Source organism: Struthio camelus, chromosome W (genome assembly GCF_040807025.1).
Source record: "Struthio camelus isolate bStrCam1 chromosome W, bStrCam1.hap1, whole genome shotgun sequence".
NCBI lineage: Eukaryota > Metazoa > Chordata > Aves > Struthioniformes > Struthionidae > Struthio > Struthio camelus.
Window position 1 is genome coordinate 36,691,269 of NC_090981.1, and position 19,343 is coordinate 36,710,611.

At 38.8% G+C, this 19,343-nt stretch overlaps 1 long non-coding RNA gene across 2 annotated transcripts; it reads left to right on the forward strand.

The window, feature by feature from the left end:
* The first annotated feature begins 559 nt into the window (after positions 1-559).
* Positions 560-18,806, forward strand: LOC138064022 (uncharacterized). Of its 2 annotated transcripts, none has more exons than XR_011137235.1 (3): positions 560-9,812; positions 14,488-14,642; positions 18,682-18,806. It is a non-coding gene; the product is annotated as an uncharacterized lncRNA (long non-coding RNA). The 2 variants fall into 2 exon arrangements; XR_011137236.1 differs by lacking the exons at positions 14,488-14,642; positions 18,682-18,806 and adding an exon at positions 11,418-14,481 and having other exon boundaries at positions 560-6,623; positions 9,720-9,812.
* Positions 18,807-19,343: the final 537 nt, after the last annotated feature.

The following is a 19,343-nucleotide window of genomic DNA, read 5'->3' on the forward strand; positions in this document are numbered from 1 at the left end:
ATGTGCTTTTCTTCCACCCCGGAAGTGGCTGCATTTCAGTTGTTGGAAGCTTTGGGTGAGTTTCATGGAATGTTTTTAATGTCAGAGGAATTACATATGTAAGGGCATGGGGAAGACTGAAAAATCTACTACTGCCACTGAAATGAGTGGCAAAACCCTTACTGACACCCTCCTGACACCCAAAGGACCAGGACTGGATCATAAGCTGTGGCTTATGTATTCATTTTCTCTTGTGAACTGAAGGCAAGGACTGTTCAAACTGGAAAACTGAAGCATTAGCTCACTGTACCGTCTATCATCCTCCCAAATGGAAAATGAAAATGTAAATAGTGAGGTTTCTCTCGGGAAAGAGAGTAGCTCTCTTGCCATTCCTTAGATGAGCAAGAGAAAACTGAAGTAATTCCCAACTGTCGTGTGTGCTGTCCCCGTGTCAGCTGTGGAGGATGAGAAACAACAGACAAGCTTTCCTCTCGGCTGGGAAAGACCTCTCGCAGAGGGCAGGAGCTGGCATCAGATCGCACTCAGTACTTTGTTTTCCCTCTTGGTGAGCCCTGTGTACGTGGCAGGGGAAGGCAGAGGTGAGAGAGAGTAGGACATTATCTCCTATATGTAGAAAACCTTTGAGGTTTGATGAGGCTAGAATTTGTATCTCTCTTCATGAAAACTCAAAGCTCCATTGCATTTGCCAGCGTGGTTTCTCCAGGCAGTTCCCCTCTGGGTGAGGAACAAGGCACTTTCCCTCTGCAATAAGGTAGTCTATGTGAAACTGTACTGAGAGCTTCAGTTCTATCTTATTTGGGCTTAGGGAGGCACTGCTGAGGACAGCAGTATAACTCCTCAAGCTATTAGTGGCATTTTCTTCTGCTCACAAAGAATGGGAGAAGTTAGACTCCCTCAGAGAAAGCAGCCTGTGCTGATAAAGACAATCTAACTTCTGCTGGACTTCCCTCTATCGTTTCTTGGGAGAGATTTTTCTAAAAGAATCCTTTTAAAAGAACTTAATGCTGGAGTCAGTGACTTAAGAGGCATCCTGAAGGCAACTGAGCAAGAGGGAACTAACTGGTAGCCAGGACACACAAGATCTGTTTTCAGCTCTTTAGGCCATTTCTGTGCTTCACTTTCTCCTCTTCTCTGTTTTCTTTCAGTGAGCTCTCTGAGGCCTGTAAGTGTGTGTGTGTGTGCAATGCCACTGTTCAGCGCTATTACCCAATGGCATGAAGGAGGTAAAAAGACCTTAGATTCTAGAATCAGACCATAGCAGTGAGCTATATGAACTGTTTTTAAAAGAAGAGATAAAAAACAAATCATAAGATCATTTAAAAATTCTCCTGCTGCTAAGAGGTTTCATGCTAGATTGGAGAAGACTGCAATCCAATAGCTTCAGTCAGTACCAGCTTCCAAAAGCAGCAGTTAATAAGATGATGAGAAAATTTGCAGAGGTAGATCAAGAAGTCTGCCAAAAAGTGCAAAGAAAGTCCCATACAGAGAGGAAGAGCTAGCTAAAGTGAGCTTTTTAATCCTTTTGGAAGGAAAGAGTGAAATGCATTAGCCTAGTGCTCCTTTTTGATCCCCAATATAAATGGAGTGACAAAGACGCAATCCTTTTCTCCTCTGTGGAGTTCTCCTGGTCACAGGTGTCTGTATGTCTCTCTTTTTTTCAAAGAACAAGATAAGAACAAGAGGAGCTGAAGCTCTTTGGGCCGTTTGAGCATACAGGAAAACTCACCAAGAGGCATATTCTTCACAGTTTGTATGAACTCTGCATTAGTATTTGCATGATAAAACTGTTCAGCGGTTAAAGATTAGAATGACATTGTCTCTCTAATGGACTGTGTTTCTGAGCTAAAGTCACATAGCTCCTCTCTGCATACTGTAACAAACGTGAACCACTTGCTGTTTATTTATAGAGTCCCCTTGTAGACATAGTCACAGAATCATTTTGCTGTTTGCTATCTCAGTTATAAAAGCGATGTGGCATGGTTGTTGTGGGCCTAATATACAGAATGAAATGAGGTCTTTCAGCCCGTCTTTATGGTCCAGCTCCAAAGCTCTTCCAGCTAACTCCTGTCACAACTGCAGTACAAATAATAGCCTTCTGGGATGAGAGCTTAGCTGTTCAGACTCCAAAGCACTTGTAATGTCACCTTTTTATCAGCTATTTTGCATCTGTCAGGAGGAGTGCAAGACTGAATTATGTTTTAAACATATTTTCCACAACAAATACCTTATTGAGGAAAAAAGCTGCTCTGCAAATGAAAAATAGTATTTTTCTTCATTTAAGGCTTGTCTTTAAGATATGAGTATCTGTCAACAGGCCTCAAGGTTATTTTCAGAGAGTAACAATTTCAACTCTCTGTTTATACAATTCTGACAGAATATCAATTTTTAAGGTCCACCATGACCAGAGATAATTAATCTCATCAAGGTAATAATGAGGCAAACAGTTGCATTGATCTGTTCAGCGAAGACTGAAGCAACAAATGAGGTGATCATGGGTCAGTCACAAAAACAATCACTGACAGCAGTAGCCCATGAAAATTCAGATCTTAAAACATTATCTGAATCTAAATTTTGAAACAGACTGCATTTTCCCCTTTCCTCTGCATTTAAGGATCTTACTCTTTTAATATATAATTTTACAATAATTTATGAAAATGGAAAGCAATGTAGAATGCAATCAATCATTCATACTTCTGAATGAAAACCCAGAAATAGCAATGCTGTTCTGCAACTCTCTCAAGAGCTGCTGCTGACATCATCACCTGCCATCCTGATGAACTTTTTGCCTCATCAGCAACTAAAATAAGCTTTTACTTCACAAAATCTTTACATTTAATTGTGGGTTTCAGCCATTTATAGAAAGGGAGGGAGGAAATATGATTTGTAAACATATTACAAGTCTGTGTTAATTCTTCCCTTTGATCCAGCTCAACTTTCCCTTCCATGGTGCCAGGATGACGCAAACAAATAGTAAATAAAAATAGTAATTGACAAATTAAAAAACTGCTCCAAAATGTAGGGTTCCCTGTCAAAAAGAGAGAAGATTAAAAACTTTTTAAAAAAAATCTTTTTCAAAATGAACAGTTACTGTTCTGGAAAGATCCGGAATATTTTGTTCTGACACTTTTAAACTGGGTTATGTTACATTTTTGTCTCATTTTTAAAGAATTCAAAGAGGACTAAAAAGACTTTTGTACCTCAAAATATTTCACTTTACAATGAACAACCCATGAAGTTAGCTCAAAAATAAATTGCAATTTTTTTTCAAAATTTTTACTAGAAAAAAAGGAAATCCTTCTCTTTTGTTTTGACTCAAACAGTTCTTGAGATTGTTTTATTTTTTCCTAGTTCTGTCCAGAAATGGATTATTTACCTGCTTTTATACTTAATGGAGCAGGATAGATGCTGTAATCCAGCTAAGTTTCCTAGCAAAAGGTATCACACTCTGAAAGAAATCCCAACAAAGAAAAGATTAAGGAACATCCTTAGTATCTACAAGAAGGGATCCAGATAGGAGTAAGAAGACCAAGAAATGCAGAAGGTACATTAATGCTGTATAATATGATGATAAGATATAAGATCATATGTTGGCACAGAGAGGTTACAGCTACCCTGCCTTTTGTGCATGGCAATGAAGCATATGCTCAAGAACAAACTTGCCATATGTTCACATTTTTTCATCAAATGTGTGATAAGTGTCTGTGATAAGACTGAGGTGAACCTCAAGCAACATCATAAAGGAGAAGGTGCCGTAGTGAAATCCTGAATGTGTGAAATCTGAAGTGTAGGGCTACGAACAGTCCCACCAGGCATCTCATGGCCCTTCATCTGGCCAATATCAAGAAGATAAGTCAAGCCAGATCATTTCCCAGGGCATGACACACGCCAAGGACAGTTATAATCTGCAGATAGCCAGAAATTAAGTTTGCTTTAAGTGCTTTGGAAACTACTAAAGCAAGAGATACTCTCTATCCAGTGTGAACTCATGGGCCACATCTCAAAATAAAGGAACCTATATAAACAGTACTAGTCTGTCCTTTTAATGTATTTTTTGAGTCTGAGCCTAATGAAGATATTACATTGACGATGAGGTATTTGAATCAGGCCCTGTATGTGAGAGAGAAAACTTAGAAGTTAAGGAAAAAGCAGCCTGTCTGAAAACTAGTGTATGCACATGATGAGAAATTCTTTAATTCTTTCACAATTTATTTGGATTCAAGCCATTTCATTTCACTTTCGAAAAGCTACCATTGGATAGATGGCACTATTTTAAATGAAAGGTTTTTGTTTTGTTTTCCTGCATATTACTATTGATCCTTTTCATTCACAATTTTCAAATCCTTTTAGTCAAGTAAATTGCTTTCAACAGTCTAAATTTTCCTGATAACTCTTCTACTCTACAGAGATTTGGCAGATCAATTCTTCATAAGATCAGTGTCTTGCCCTAACTGATTTCCAACTCTGTGTATTAGGTTAGTGAAAGCCAGAAAAAGAAACATTCACAAAACTGTTTTGTTAGTGGTGGTGGTTTCGAAAGTTGATGGAATGAAGTTGTGATACAAACTTCCAATTTTATTCTGTCAAAGTAAGCAATTGTATCTGCTTTTGATGAATGGCTTGATGATGTGATTGCAAAGCAAATGTGATCAATATGAGATAATTATTACATAAATGGAGTCCCATCTTCTTGGGGAAAGGGAAAATAACAGTATTTTTGTAAAAGCACATTAAATATTAGCTAATTGGAACTGAAATACCCAGCCTAGGCAGATAAATAGAGTTAGATGAAATTTTTCCATTAAAACTATTATCTCCTAAAACTGTTCAATTTTCAAAGCTTTGGTTCGTTTAACCATGTATGAAGTCAATGACAGAGTGAAGAAGTAAACAGTTTTATAGCCAGGTCATTGGCAAATTATAGTAAAAAAAATTGTTATTTTGCCTGATTTTGACAGGAAATTTTTGTCTTCTAGACAAAAATGTGATATTTTTCAATTTTCCAAGGGGGAAAAATAACGCTTTGACCAACTCTAACTACTATAGTATCTTGATGTTTATAACCCCTCATGAGACAGGGAAGATGTGAAATAATTTAGAGGTGGGAGGGTATATTCACTTTATTTTTCAAAACAGTGTAACTGAAAAGCTTTTTGCTAGAGAATAGAGCAAATGAAGCTGGGATCTGGGTAACACCAATTGCTAGTCATGTTTTCTCCTCTAGCACTAGCATTTAACATGTGGCACACTGGCCCTAGAGAAGATACATTTTGCAGCACTCCATGATCACAGAGGAGGTCAGAATGTAAAATGGTGAAAGGTATGAAGTGGGTCGCTGTGAATGCAGTTTGAATATTCACCCACAGAAATGAGTTATATTGGAGTCAGGGAGCTACCGAAGCTATCATACCCAAATGAGCATATGGTCTGCTTCCTTGAACCTCTCTGTAAGAGTCTGGAAATCAAACATACTGAGACAATAACCCCCCCCCCCCTCCATTCTCTCAGCTTCTGTATACGAAAGCTGAAACCTTTCAGCGTAAAGGAGAATAATGAGCAGATCAGAGTGACCTGTTAGGAACAGGATGGAAATACAAGACCCATATCACACAGATGAAGTCTCACTATGTAAACTTTCACTGTACTTCACTGTTGTGAACTGGTCTGCTGCATAGCATGAGTTCCAGAGAAGGCTTTTGATCTGAATCACTCCTCTGAGACCTATATACTGTGTCCATCTCTAACTAAGGGAGTTACGCTCCTTTATGCACATAGATCGAGGATCTTGGCGAGCACCTATTCCTGTATTCACCCAAGTTTCTGTGACTAGGCCTGCAGACAGCTGCCTAAATCTTTCTCTTGACTAAGTCCTACCAGGATTCTCAAGCTGCAAGTTCCCTGTACACTCTGAGTTAATTGTTTCAGCATTAGCCTCTTGGACATTATCTTGCACAGAAAACAGCCAGGGGTGAAATGTCTATGTATGCCTGTGTGAGTGTCATAATAAAAGGAAAAGTGAGCAACTGTGTTTGTTTATTATACAGTAATTGGGACATTCCTCGAGGATGATGCATAGTGCAACTAAGTTCTATTCTCAGAGTTTCCAGCAGCACCTCAGTGGTATCAAAGACTGAATCATTATATCTTACTCAATAGCCAAAAAGCGTTGATAAACCAATAGAACAAGTGTGGTCCTGCACTCCATTCTATGTAAAAAATGAGTGTGAATTGTGCAAAGGATACCCATCAAAATTTTCTCCATCTTCTTTAATAACGAATAACTCAAAGAGGAAGAACCTTGAAGCATCAAGAAAGAATTTCTTGTGCAGGTTTCTAGTAATGACTTCCTTTATGGAAGCCATTAGCATGTTCTGACATGATATTTTACTGTCTGAAGAAGGCATTAAAAGTTCACTCCCAGTAATGACACCTGTATTCCTTTGTATGGATGGGATCAGCAGCTCATAATTCATGACTCCACCAGTCTTCCAGGGAAGCCACAGGCAACACTAGCTAAAGCTCATGTTCAGGAACCTGCATTTGTCACCGGCAGAAATGGCTCAGTTAGTTAGCGTGGAAGTGGACAGCCGCAAATGTTCATTCCCTGGGTGTCTCAAAAACTCAAGGTAAGCAACGTTATTAATTGTATTAGTTAGGCTTATTATCTGCTTGTCTTTCTATTTATTCTTTATTGATCCAGCCAGAGGGAAATGATCCACGACCTTCTTTTATGAGGTGTTAGTAGCAGTTAGTTTTGTAAATTTCTTATCAGGAGCATCACTGAGTTGTATTCCTGCTTTGTCTAGCTCTCCCTCTGACTGCTGCAAGGGCTGCTAGAGCTCAGCTTTAGGTGCTTTCAGAAGGCTGACCTTGGATTATTGACACTGCTGAAAATTTTCACCTTTTTCTGAGGATCCTGGGGAAGTTTCTTTTGCCTTACATTCATTCAGATTGTAAATAATGAAGATATAATGTTTGCCTTGCTTTGGATCCTGTGGATACTCAAGATGTTCAGGTCATGATTGAATGAGATTATACAGCTTCTTGCACACAACTCAGTAAGCCATCTTTCCAGCAGAGACAAAACATATCACATAGGCACAACTCTTCAGTTCAGCCTGATAGTCATATTGCTGCATTCTGCTTCTTATTTTTAATATACTTTGTGTATCAGAAGAATAGGAAAATAAATTCCTGAACTAGCCCAGCTCTTGATTTGCAGTTTGGGCCTCTAACGCCTGGCTTTTTTACCCTTTCTGAAGTTATCCATAAAAACATGCACAATAACTCGAACTCCAACACTGCAATCCACATCTGCTTCCGCTAGAATGAAAACCTCTCTAGGAATCAATGAGGCGCACATAGAGGGTCTAATTAAATCCCTATGCCATTTCCTTTGAAACTGTCAAACTGCAGTTTCTTATCTTGTGTTCATTCACCCCAAGTGGTGGAGTGGTAATTTTAGCAGGGGTGTACTTAAGCAGTAAAACAGGACAGCATGACAGTCATGCTGAGATTGCACTGTACATTGAATAGTTAGTTTGAAAACTGAAGACCAGGGACACTAGACAGTCAATACTGTTTAAGAAATACTGAAGTGTCGAATGGGGATTATGAATTAATTGTGTGTGTTAGTGCTCTGCAAAGAAACTGAAGCCACAGAGAAGGATGAAATTGAATAACATGAGGTTAATATATTTAATGACAACATAAGAACTTGAGAACACGAGCAGGAATGACCATAGCAGCTCCCCTAGCCCACTGCCTACTCCCCATCAGCGACAGGAAACAGATATCTACGGACAGGCTATAAGAAGAGATGACCACGCCGTTAGTTTCCCTGAATGTTCTTCCAACATCCAGCAGGTTGTGATTCGAAGAAATAATATCCTTGCATTTAATAGCCCTAGTCCTAAAATCCCTTACAATACATGAATATAGTATAAATGGTCTTAAACGTCCATTTGTGATGAAAGATATCATCAACATCTTAAGATAATTCAGCTTTATTTTTACTTTTAATCTAGAAAAGGCATTAGAATCAAATGTCCCCTTACTCATTTGAGCTTTTGAGGAGCATAACTGTGTTGATTGCGTTCCATGATTTTACCACTAATTTATATTCACATCACCAACCACATGGCTTTTTTAATGAATTTCAAGTTGGGAGCCAGTAGAAGTATTTGCTTCATGTTTTCTTTTTCGTAAGGATTACTTACAATTTTTCTATGCAATATAAACACTCAGACTGTATCTTTTACTGTCTTCCACAAGTAAGCAGACATAGGCATAACTACTTTTTGAAGCATTAGAAGGACAGACATGTCTTTTCTTTTACCTGTTTCTCATGAATACATGTGTCTCTTCAGGACAGCCTGCTGCTATTGATGGACTTGTTCTGGACTGTTTGTTCTACTGTTTTAGCAAGTACTTTTACAGCAATCTGTAGATACCTGTGAACTGGTTTCTTATAACATCAAGAGGCCATGAGTTGAAATGTATTAAATACCATTCAAAGGCTGCTGTCACCTGTTTTGAGCGCTCTTAGTGCGCCCTATAAAGTAACCGGTAAATTATCTAAAAATGTGCATAACCTGTAAAGCAATATACTAAGGATTTAAAAACTTATTTCTGCCTATTTTACTGTGACAGCAAAAAATAGGATCTTAATTTTAGAGAGACACCCTATACTATAGAATTCCTAGGATTGGCAAGGTTGGAATTTTCCTTTTTGCTATGCTTGTTCAAGTCACTTCATAATTTCTGCCTCAGTTTCCTGCTATGTAAAATGAAGTTAATATTACTTTTTACCAACTTTTGAAGAATGTTGTATGGATTCTTTATTCTATATATGGTGCTTTGAAAGCCTGATTTAAAACTAAATAAATACTATTTAGCTATTATATAGATATAACTAAATAGATTTGTCTTGGAAAACATAAGTAGACCTCCTTGGAAGTTCTGACAGAATAAAGAAAAAGGAGAAAAAATGCCCTACTATTTAGGCTGAGAAACACAGTTTGTATATGTGTACAGGGGCCTTTCACAAGCATTAGACCACAAGTGCTTTAAGTTTTGGGAGTCTCACTCTGCTTCTGCTGTTAAAGTAAAAAAACTGATTTCAATGTAAACATATTATTGAGGATTTTTGAGAATGCAGCTTTGAAAAATAGAAACTAATTGACATCCGTATACGGAGAAAATAGTAAGTCTGCAACTGTACAGTAATCTCACGTGAGGATCAGTTAGAGTATAGTTCACTGTATCATGTGAAATCCCACTGCAAGGGGGCATTTGCTAACAGATTCCACTGCATGTCAGCCCTGTTTGGTGTATTTTACATACCTTCTTTAATTAAGCAAGATTCATGCATAAACGTGGACCCAAACTCACCTTCTGATGCTTTGTACTGATCCAGGGACTTGACAGCCTGACTGTACCAGGCTGAATTTGTAAACAGAGTATTAATAATGTCTTAAAAACAAGTGAGTCTAGTATGATGTAAGCTGGTTAATGATTAAAAATAATTAGTTATGCAATTAGTTTCTGTTTGCATGAAATGCATGCAAACTATATGCCGATCTCACTCTTTTAGATTAGATAACACTTGCATTATCTGGAGAGAGAAAAAATAACACAAAACTTGTTAAGAGCTCTGTTCTTTTAATGAGAATGCTGTTGAGTACTGAAATATTCTTGGTGTGTTACTTTACTTCTGGCAGAAAAACATAGCTTCTTGGCTGAAATCCCAAATACTCAGTTAGAAGACACTTGACGTTGTGTGTGGTTGGAGTCAGTTGCAGCACAGTATAAAAGTAAGTACTTATTTTTTAGGTTTGCAATATTAATAAAGTAGCAACTTTTTCTCCGTGTGCACAGCAAATACCTATGCAGTCTAGAAGGACTTCTATATAAGTATCTAGACTGCATATAGGAAGCACAGTTCAGTTCTGATAAAGTGACAGTTCCAGTAAATAAAGTGAGTAATTGCTAATTAAACTATTTGGCACAGTTTCAAAAGGCTAAATACTGGCTGAGCTATGAGCATCCAAGAGCAGAGTTTGATCTTCAAAATAATTATAAGAATTCCCAATATCCACTCAGTTAAAAATAAATGAAAGAAATATTCTACAAAAAGACAACAAGAGCAACCAATAATTACTGTGATAATTCTGTTCTAGTCGATATCTCATTCTTTAAGACATCACTCTCTAACTTCAGATATTGAGTAATTTTACAAAGCAGAATCAAATATATAGCTATTTTAGATGTATTGCAAGGTGCAAAGCAAAGAGAAGGGAACACTGGTTCAGTTGAAAGCACTAAGTTTAATTCCAGGTGCTGCTGATGTTTCTCTTCATTCTTTTCAACCCTATCCTGGTGTTATAAGGGACTGGAAACATTGCAGAAGCGGCTGTTTAAGACCTGGAAGTTAGAAAGTGCTTCATGACATTCAACAGCAACCTCTTGGGACAACTGAACAAAATTATTTTTAGTATCCCTTCACTGAGAGGCTGCGGTACATGTGCAGGACCATGATGTAAGCAGGGTTAAAGTTAGGAAGGTTGTTAAATGGAGTCTCTAGGATTTATAAAGAAAAAATACTGCCTGGCCTAGATACTAGTGTGATGGAGTTTTTCAGATTATTAAGGCATTGTTACAGTACCATCTTTTTTTTTTTTAATGTGACATTTCCCCCTGAAAAAAACAGTAAGCTCTGTTACATAATGATGGCACAATATGAATGTATTTCTTGAACAACACTGACAGGAAGTTTCCCTATCTATGTAAGACTTTAACTCTATGAGCCAGAAAATACACTCAGTTCCCAGAGATGCTGCTTAGAGTCAAAAGTGCTCAGCACCTCACAAGAGAGTTTGACACCACAGATTCCATCTTTTCAGGTCAATTGTAGGTTGTTTGACTGTGCATTGATTTAAAGTATGAATATCTGTAAGCTCGGACTTGTAATCATGTAAGTGAATCAATGTCTTGGAGAGTACAAACTTCCTTCTTTCCATACACGTTGGTTTCTGTTAGCTAACTTTAAATGGGTATAATGATCATGGGGCAAAGCATGAAATATTGAGCCACAGATACTTAACCTATAGGTGTCTCTTCCCTCACAGGATAAGAAATATTTACCTCAACTATATTACCACACACTAGTCTGTTTTATACAATCACTTTGAAATAACTCCCTTTCAAGCAAAATCAATTTCTAATGTCTGCAGGTGTTTACTAGTTAGCTCCAGTTCTAACTGAAGCCGTCCTTGGGACGCTGAGCATCCTACGGACACTTTCTAGTTTTTGCCTCAAATAGTAACGGCTTTTTAAAGGAAGTACTACATAGGCTGTTCCTAAAAAAAATAAAGTATGTATATGACTCTGATGGGAGGACTGTTTATTCTACTTTCCAGTTTCTGTGACCACGCGCTTAGAATTCTCCTGCTTGTCAGTGAGGTGGTAATATAAGAAAAGAAAATGCGCACACTTACTTCAGAGAGCAAAACGCGTGTGTGTTTATCTGCTTACTAAGAATACCTGGCAAGTGGAGACCCTGAGCAGTCAGTTACATCTACTCACGTCATGGACTGGCCAAACATAAAGTTTGACTCTTACTGCTTGGTATGTTTCTTTACCCTAATGTGAAGGATTTATGGGCACGTCCTATTGTTTCCTTTGCTTCAGAAACATACTGAAAGAACAATGACGCTGGTTTTCAGATGTTTGGAGGAAGTACTGCGTGCCTGGCATCTGATTCCCCTGAGGATTTGATGTGCATTTGTTTTAATGCTGCTGGTGTGTTCCTCATTATCTTAGTCTACACTGAAAGGAAAAACTTGTTCCACATCTTTCAGAGAAAACATAAATCTTGCATCTCCGCAGAATATCATCAATTTAAAAGATGAAGTTTAAGGGAGGAGAAAACAGCAGAATGGCCAGAATGGTGGAGGAGCAAACGGACCCCGCTGCAAACAGATTCTGGCGGGTCCCCTTGGCTCACAGAGCTCCTGGAGAAAAAAACCTGCAGCTTACACCTTTGCAAAGAAAGAACAAAAAGTGTTCTCTCCCCCTTCTTCGCCATCCAGAAGTATGTCATTCTAAACTTTTTGAGGTGTTTATCCACTGGGAAAAAAAAAAAATCTTATGTCTCTAACAGCAGTTCGCTGTCACACATCCTTGGCTGGAGGCCTGGAGTTTTGCCACAAACTGACACATAAAGTTGCGCGCAGAGCACAAAAGCCACTGCTGCGCACTGCAACAGCTGGGCTGTAACATCCACCTCTCATTGTAATGACACTTCATTAAAAAACATAGAAAATGCTCAAAATATTTCCATGCCTCACAGCCTGTATCTGGTAAACTGATTAGAAAATTAAAGGATCTGTTTTCTTCAGGTTTTTTGGATTAAATATCCATCATAAAGTGTGCAAGAATCACTTGAGTGACATTCAGATCCCAAATTCAGCGCATGAAGCCTAATTAAGTGTGATAGTTATGAGCAGTGATACTGCTGCATGTTACAGCCTGTATTTGAACAGATAGCAAATAAAAAGAAAAATATGGCTCATGTATTTTCTTTTTTTTTAAGATAAGTACAACATCAGATTACATACCACACAGCAATAGGAGCTATGTGAGGGCCTTAAATCCCAGTCGCTGCTTAAGTCCACAGGATAAATGTTCTCTTCTAAGGAGCTGAAACTTATCTCACCACCAGCTGAGAATATAGGGTTAAATATCAGTATACCGATATTTTATACTGGCTGAAATCCTAACCTAGCTGAAGTCGGTGGCAGAGGTCTCTCTGACATTGATGGAGCCCCCCCTTTCTAATAAGTAGCTTGCTGTGGATGAGGGGCCTCTGCCCTATTTTCTTTCAACACAGATGCTCTTAGAGCCTTTTAAAATATTGCCTAATGCAGCAGATTGGACTGCCTAAATTAATTCATTCCGTTCATTTTCTCCAACTGTTTAAAAGGTAGTTTAGAAAAGAACATTAGGAAATATTTTTATTTGCTATTTTACCTAAGCAAGATGTAAAAAACAAGCGCATCTTTAACCCACTGCCAAGGACTAAAGAAAACAGTTGTGATAGGGACAGATCTCTTAGAACGACTAAATCAAAAGTGACTTTAATATGCAGTTCAGCTTGCCAAACAGAGTATAGCTGATCTTTCTAATTTAAATCAGAAAGTCTTTTCTTAGTTATTGCTGAGATCTGCACATAAAAGACGTGCCATTTTCTGAGGGGATGAAGAGACGTGTATCTAAAGGTTGAAATAACGATAGTCTTGAAAACTAAAATCTTCTGTTTCTAATGACAGGCAGTTACAGTATTAGCTCCTGATGTCCCCATTACTTGGCCAATGACAGTCTTTAGTGTTGAACAGTAATGCAATGCCTACGCTAACTTGCCATGCAAATACAGTGTGGTGACTTGCATCAAACTGGCTGAGGTAGCTTACTGAGTGAGGAGCCTTCTCGCTCACAAAGCAGATACTGAAAAAACCTGCAGCTTCTGTATCTCCAAAGACAGTTGTGTAATTGTCTGTAATCACATTTCGTCAGTAATCTAAAGTTGATTTAATATTATCCTGGTTGTAGGAGTAACAGTTATTTAGATTAAAACAGAGTGCCCAAGGCTTATTTATTATTCTTCTCACTAAATATGATGCAATATTTGAGGAGGAAAACACCACTGAGAAATTGTGCAGCAGCTTACCTGGTCCCATTGCAGCCCAGCGACTGGGTGCCGCTGTCAGTCTGCTCTCCCGTGGAGGGAAGGCAGCCGAGTCAGATCCTCCGCCAAACGCACGCCCCTGCAGAAGGGGTGCTGCAGGGACAGCAGGGGTGAAGGAGAACTGGTGCAGAAGTCCCCACACCGCTGTAGCTTATTTAGGGGTCAGAGCTGCTTGGTGACCATGGAGCCATAACTGCCTACTTGAGAGCCTTTTTCTCTGGGAATCTGAACCTGACTATTGTGGGGCGCCTGTGTGACCTTTTTCATTCTGTCAAGTGTGTTCTCATGCAGGGTCTTAACGTGTGTCCCATTAATTAGAAAATATTCTAAAAAGGATGGATAATTTTTGGATATTTATATTTTTGAGCCTCAGAAGTCTCTATAGGTAGAGCCCATAAGGTATACATTACAATACCAACTCTTTCTACAACAACAGTGTCTTCTTTTTAAGCACCGTAAACAGAATATGACCAGAATACACTGGGACTGATTCCAGGCTCTCTTGAAAAAGTTGTGTGCTATCAAGGTGTTACACCTGATTGATAGTAGGGTAAATGAGTACAGGATAGATCCCAGATCCTACATTCTATTTATGATAAATCTGTGTTGCATACAAATTGGCACGAGTATGAGGAAATATGAATATCTCAGCATCCTTCAGTGCCAAATACAGACATGATGCAACATAGTCATTTTCTCAATTCAACGTAACATACAATATGCCACTCTCCATTATGCTACAGCAACTGAAATGCGCTGCAGGCCAATGGAAAATATCCCTAAAAATAGCTATGCTGTTTCTGGGCAAAAGGAGAAGTATTCGACATTTCCTTGAAAATGTTCCCACCTGGATTTGCTGGAACAGCAACATGATCGTTCGGTGACAGGAAGCTCTCTGGTAAGGAGGTTCTCCTCAATATTACCCTGCTTTTCCAAAAGTGCTGCAAACATGGTTTGTAGCAATTCTTAAAAATACTGTACGTGGAAGCTGTATTAAACTGTTTAAATGTTCCATTGTGAAGCACTGTATTAGGAGCTTTCTGCTGCTCAAGCAACTTTATATTGTAATGTATTATAATAGTGTTCTATTCTCATAGAGATCATTTTACAAACCCAACACAAAAGATTGTCACATGAGAATCTTCTAAATCATATCAAGGAAAATAAACACCCACTGCAGAGGGACTTGCTTATTTTGCTAAGACATTTTATAGCATATTAGCATAAAAATACTACTTCTGTCTTTCAGGTTCACCCACAGCACTGCTTAAGAGTATTAGATGTGTTACAAATACAAATGACTTTGGCAGTATGATAATTTGTTAATGCATATTTGCAAACTTTATATGCTCTTACTCAGCCCTGACGTACAACCTGTGTAACTTACAGAATTGTGCATAATTGAAAGAGGGGAGAGAGGGAAAAAAAGTCCCATTAGCTCTTCCACTTCACGTCCATAACATTGGCACACAGGCCCCAGACACTTAACAGCAAAGCACACCCTGCTTGGCCTTCCTTCCTCAGAAGCTGTTGGAGGTCCCAAAGAGGCATATCCAGGAGGTGGCTGTTTTTGCCGAAGGATCTGCATAGGACTGCGGGGGTGATCATATCTGCGCTCCCCAATAGCTTTGTTATCTGTCCTAGGACAGCTATAACCCATACCTCCTTCCTTCCTTTCTTTGTAATTATCCATGCAACAGTTCTGCTGAGAGCTGATCTCCCCGTTTCGCAGCTGACAATCCAAAATACAGAGTAAGGGATGTGCCCAGGGTTTCACCAGAAACTGGTAGTAGGGGAGGAACTGCAAACGCAGATTGCCTGAATTTTAAACTGTTGCCTTAAACTATTGAGCCATTCTTCCTCTCAGCCTCCTTTGCGCTCCTTACCCTCTGTCCTTTCCTTCAGTATAGAGGCACCCTGTCATGAAAGCTTCTGCATGTTTTTTGATAGGTCCTTGGATGGGGCAAGGTCTCCTCACAAAGACTCTTTCATGCCTAGGACCCAAGGGTACAGTCTGGTTTGATGTGACAAACTGCAAATAACAGTAAAGAGCCTTGGTTTTCAGTTGGATTCCCTTTCAGGTTCAGATAGTTTGACTACAGAATGTAAAAGACTTACATGAGATTAACGCTGAAAATTTCCATTTTTATGATATTTTTAGATTATATTTCATTTTCCAGGCTGCAGTTGGCTTGAACCAGAGCCACAATGCTTATGACACTCTAAACACAAAAAGGAATTACAAAATGTGACAATTCCTAAAATGTGTTTCTTGTTGTATAACAAATTCCCAGTGTTGTAGATTAAACTAGAGAGAACAGGAGCCATAACATGGGGATTATGCAGAATTTCACTTTGTTCTTTGACAAAAAGTTAATGCGTGCCTTGTTCTAGTCAGTAGGTATCACAGATACCTTATAACTGCATAACACATAGCTTAGCTGATTGGAAGTTGCAGGCATATATTAATCAAAGATTTTACTACTCAGCTTAGTGAAAGCCAATTACACAAAAGTGCGAGGTATTCCTTTCCCTCATCTGCTCCACAGAAATCAGTGCAGAACTACAGGCAAAATTCCCTGCAGTTTTACCAACTTCTTTCTTTCCTGTTCAGCATCCCCCAGCTAGCTCATCCTAAGAAAGCTACTTACACACCTCAAAAAACACAATTGAAACACTTTGCCATAAGCACATTTTCTGTACTAGTTCCTTAAAACCATACCTTGCCCAAGTTCCTATGTGTGTTTTATATTCAAAAAAATCTGTTAACAAGAAATTGGATCAAGAACTGGAAATCACACTTTTTCTTATTACAAAACCAGCCATTTCTGTTTAATTGACAGAAGCATAAATAGGTGGGAAAGCTCACATATAAAAGCATTCTGTGAAAGGAAGGAGACCAGGTACGCTTAGCATGGGCTTTTGAAATCTTAGTGGAATTCACTTTAAAGCACAAATTTGGACAATAGCTGAAAAGCTAGAACACCGCACTGTCCTGCAGTTTCTTTGAAAACACATCAATTAAAAAATATGAATCTCTGCATGTGGTATATGTGCAAAATGTGATGAAACAATTTTTATTTTTATTGTGGTCATTTAATGCCCACATGCTACTACCAACATGGAGCCGCTTTTTCCAGATGCTGCTCTCAGAGCTGAGCACAGACCCTGCCCGACAGACTTGTAAGCGCCTCTGTGCATGCTTGTGCAGGGGGAGGAGTCTTCTGCCCACTGGGACTGGCACTAAGTGCCGTATGGGTGCCCCCATAAAACAGTTTTCAGATTCTAAATCTACTGAATCAAGCAATGGATGCTGAAATTTGTATTGAATGAATGCGAGTGCATTGTCTATTGTCTTTGACTGCAGGCTCTTTGCAGCTGGGACTGTCTTTTTTTGTGCTTAACAGTAGTCATATTGGCTCAAATGAATCTCTAGCTTGTGAGTGTTTGCATGCATAATAATAATAATATAGCTCACTACCTGCCAAAAGTACCTGGATCTTATACCAATGAAATGAAATAAAGAGCAATAGAACGTGTCTTCAGTAGGCAAATGTCAAACAATAATGTTTTAGGTGTTTATAATGTCTACTGAATGGGCAAGGACTGAATTAATAGGACCACAAATTAGCAAATTTAGATAAGAAAACAAACCATTCTGGGCATTTTTAAACATTTTTCTCCTCAAGTTCTGGAAAACTCGGGCTGATGTGAAATGAGATCGAAGGCTTATTCCCATTTTCCCATGATAATTCAATCAAGAACATTGATTTGATTTACTTTTTTTTTTCCGAGCCTTTAATTAGGTGGCATATGTGTACATTTTCTCTAGCAGATTGACTTCTCCCTCCGTCTTTAAAGGCAATCCTTGCTGAGGAAATTCCTTAGGCAGAAATATCTGGCTTCTTGGTGAATGCCACAGGACAGTATGAGCAATGCTGGAGTTGGTCTGACCTGTGGTTAGGCTGTTGATGGACTGTCTGGGATAAAGCTGGCCACCCATCTAGTTTTGGATCTGAGTGCTAGTTTTGTGGGTGCCTCACCGCCCTTGTGTTTTTGAAGGTTTGTTTGATTTCCACTGCCCTCCTATCGTGCTGATCTCTGAAGTTAAAAGGCAGCTCCACCTCGCATGTGCAGCATGTGGTGATAGAAAAGCAAAGCAAGTAGAGGGAGGGAAGGAAAAAGCCTTAAGCCTTTGAGGTGTCGGTATAAACTGGCCTACAAGAAAAAAAAGGAGGTGTACAAAGAAGCCTCACCAGAACAGAGAAAACTTAAAACCTCCAAGGCAGGCAGTCACCCTCAGTGATATCTTGTCATCTAAGAAATTGCATCCAAGTGTTTGTTTTTGCAAAAGACATCCAAGCACTTCTTCCAAACGGAGAGCAGTGTTGTAGTTTCCTGGAGACAAGATTGGTCAATGCAGCCTCTACAGAATAAATAGACTGTACTTACTTTATGCTGTGGAATCTCAAAGCTATATTTTTTAAGTAGAGATAGTCATTTATTTAATATATTATTTTAATAATACAGCCTATGATATAAGTCATTGCGTCTCCACAATATTTATATATGGTAAGAAGTAACTGCTATTTGGTAGAAATATTTATATTATTTTTATATATTTATGTGAAATTATAAGTATTTATGGTTTTGTTTTTAATTCCTCTTCTTAGTCCATCTACTCTCTTATTTTCTAACAAGACTGAAAAAGGCCATAGACCAAATTTGGAGGCTATTTTTTGAAAATAATTAAGGGACTTAACTCCCATTAATATAAGTTACTGAATTCCCTCAGATATGTCTCAGCATATTTAAGAAGGGGACATGTAGGTTCAATGTCTGCCAACAGTAGTAAGATTAACCTGTGTTTACTGTATTATGCCATCTGCATTTCCTTGCTTCTGATTTCATTCACTACCCCAAAATTTCATACACAGAAAAACTGGGAAATATGTATGTTCTTCAAGAATTTCTGGATGCTGGGATGCGTGGGCATCTGACAGCCCAGCTGGAACAGAGCTGAAGCAATGGCCCCAACAGGGCTACTGAACATGGACATGCAGAAATCATAAGCAAATGGCTCAAGCTTCAGGAGGGACACAACTTCTGCTGTACCTGCAGAGTGAATGCAAGTCTTCTAGGAGTGGATTTATTGCACCTGCACAGATCATCTGCACAGAAATGTCTGCAGTAAGTTCAGTGCATCTGGGCAGCCTGGACCTCCCTGTGCATGTACTGTGTTTGGCATAAGCACAGAAATGCATCCAAGCTTGCTTCCATGCTTAAGTTTTATACAAAATGAGATATCTTTACAGACAACAACACGCCTAAGATTTTTCTCTCTGTTTTAGCTCGAGGAAAGAGAAGAATTCCTGATCCTTGATACAAGGTTGTCATGTATGGCCCAAGAGGAGCTATACTGGCCTGAAACATGTCATTTCTCAGACATGCTGAAATATCCCTTTGCTCTGGAGAGAGCTTCATGCATTTGTAGTTCAGAGTTAAGGAAAACTTGAACTTGGCCCAAAGATCAAATTTGCAGGTAACATGCAACCTTGAAACAGAGCGAGAACATATTCTACACTATTAATTCTATAAG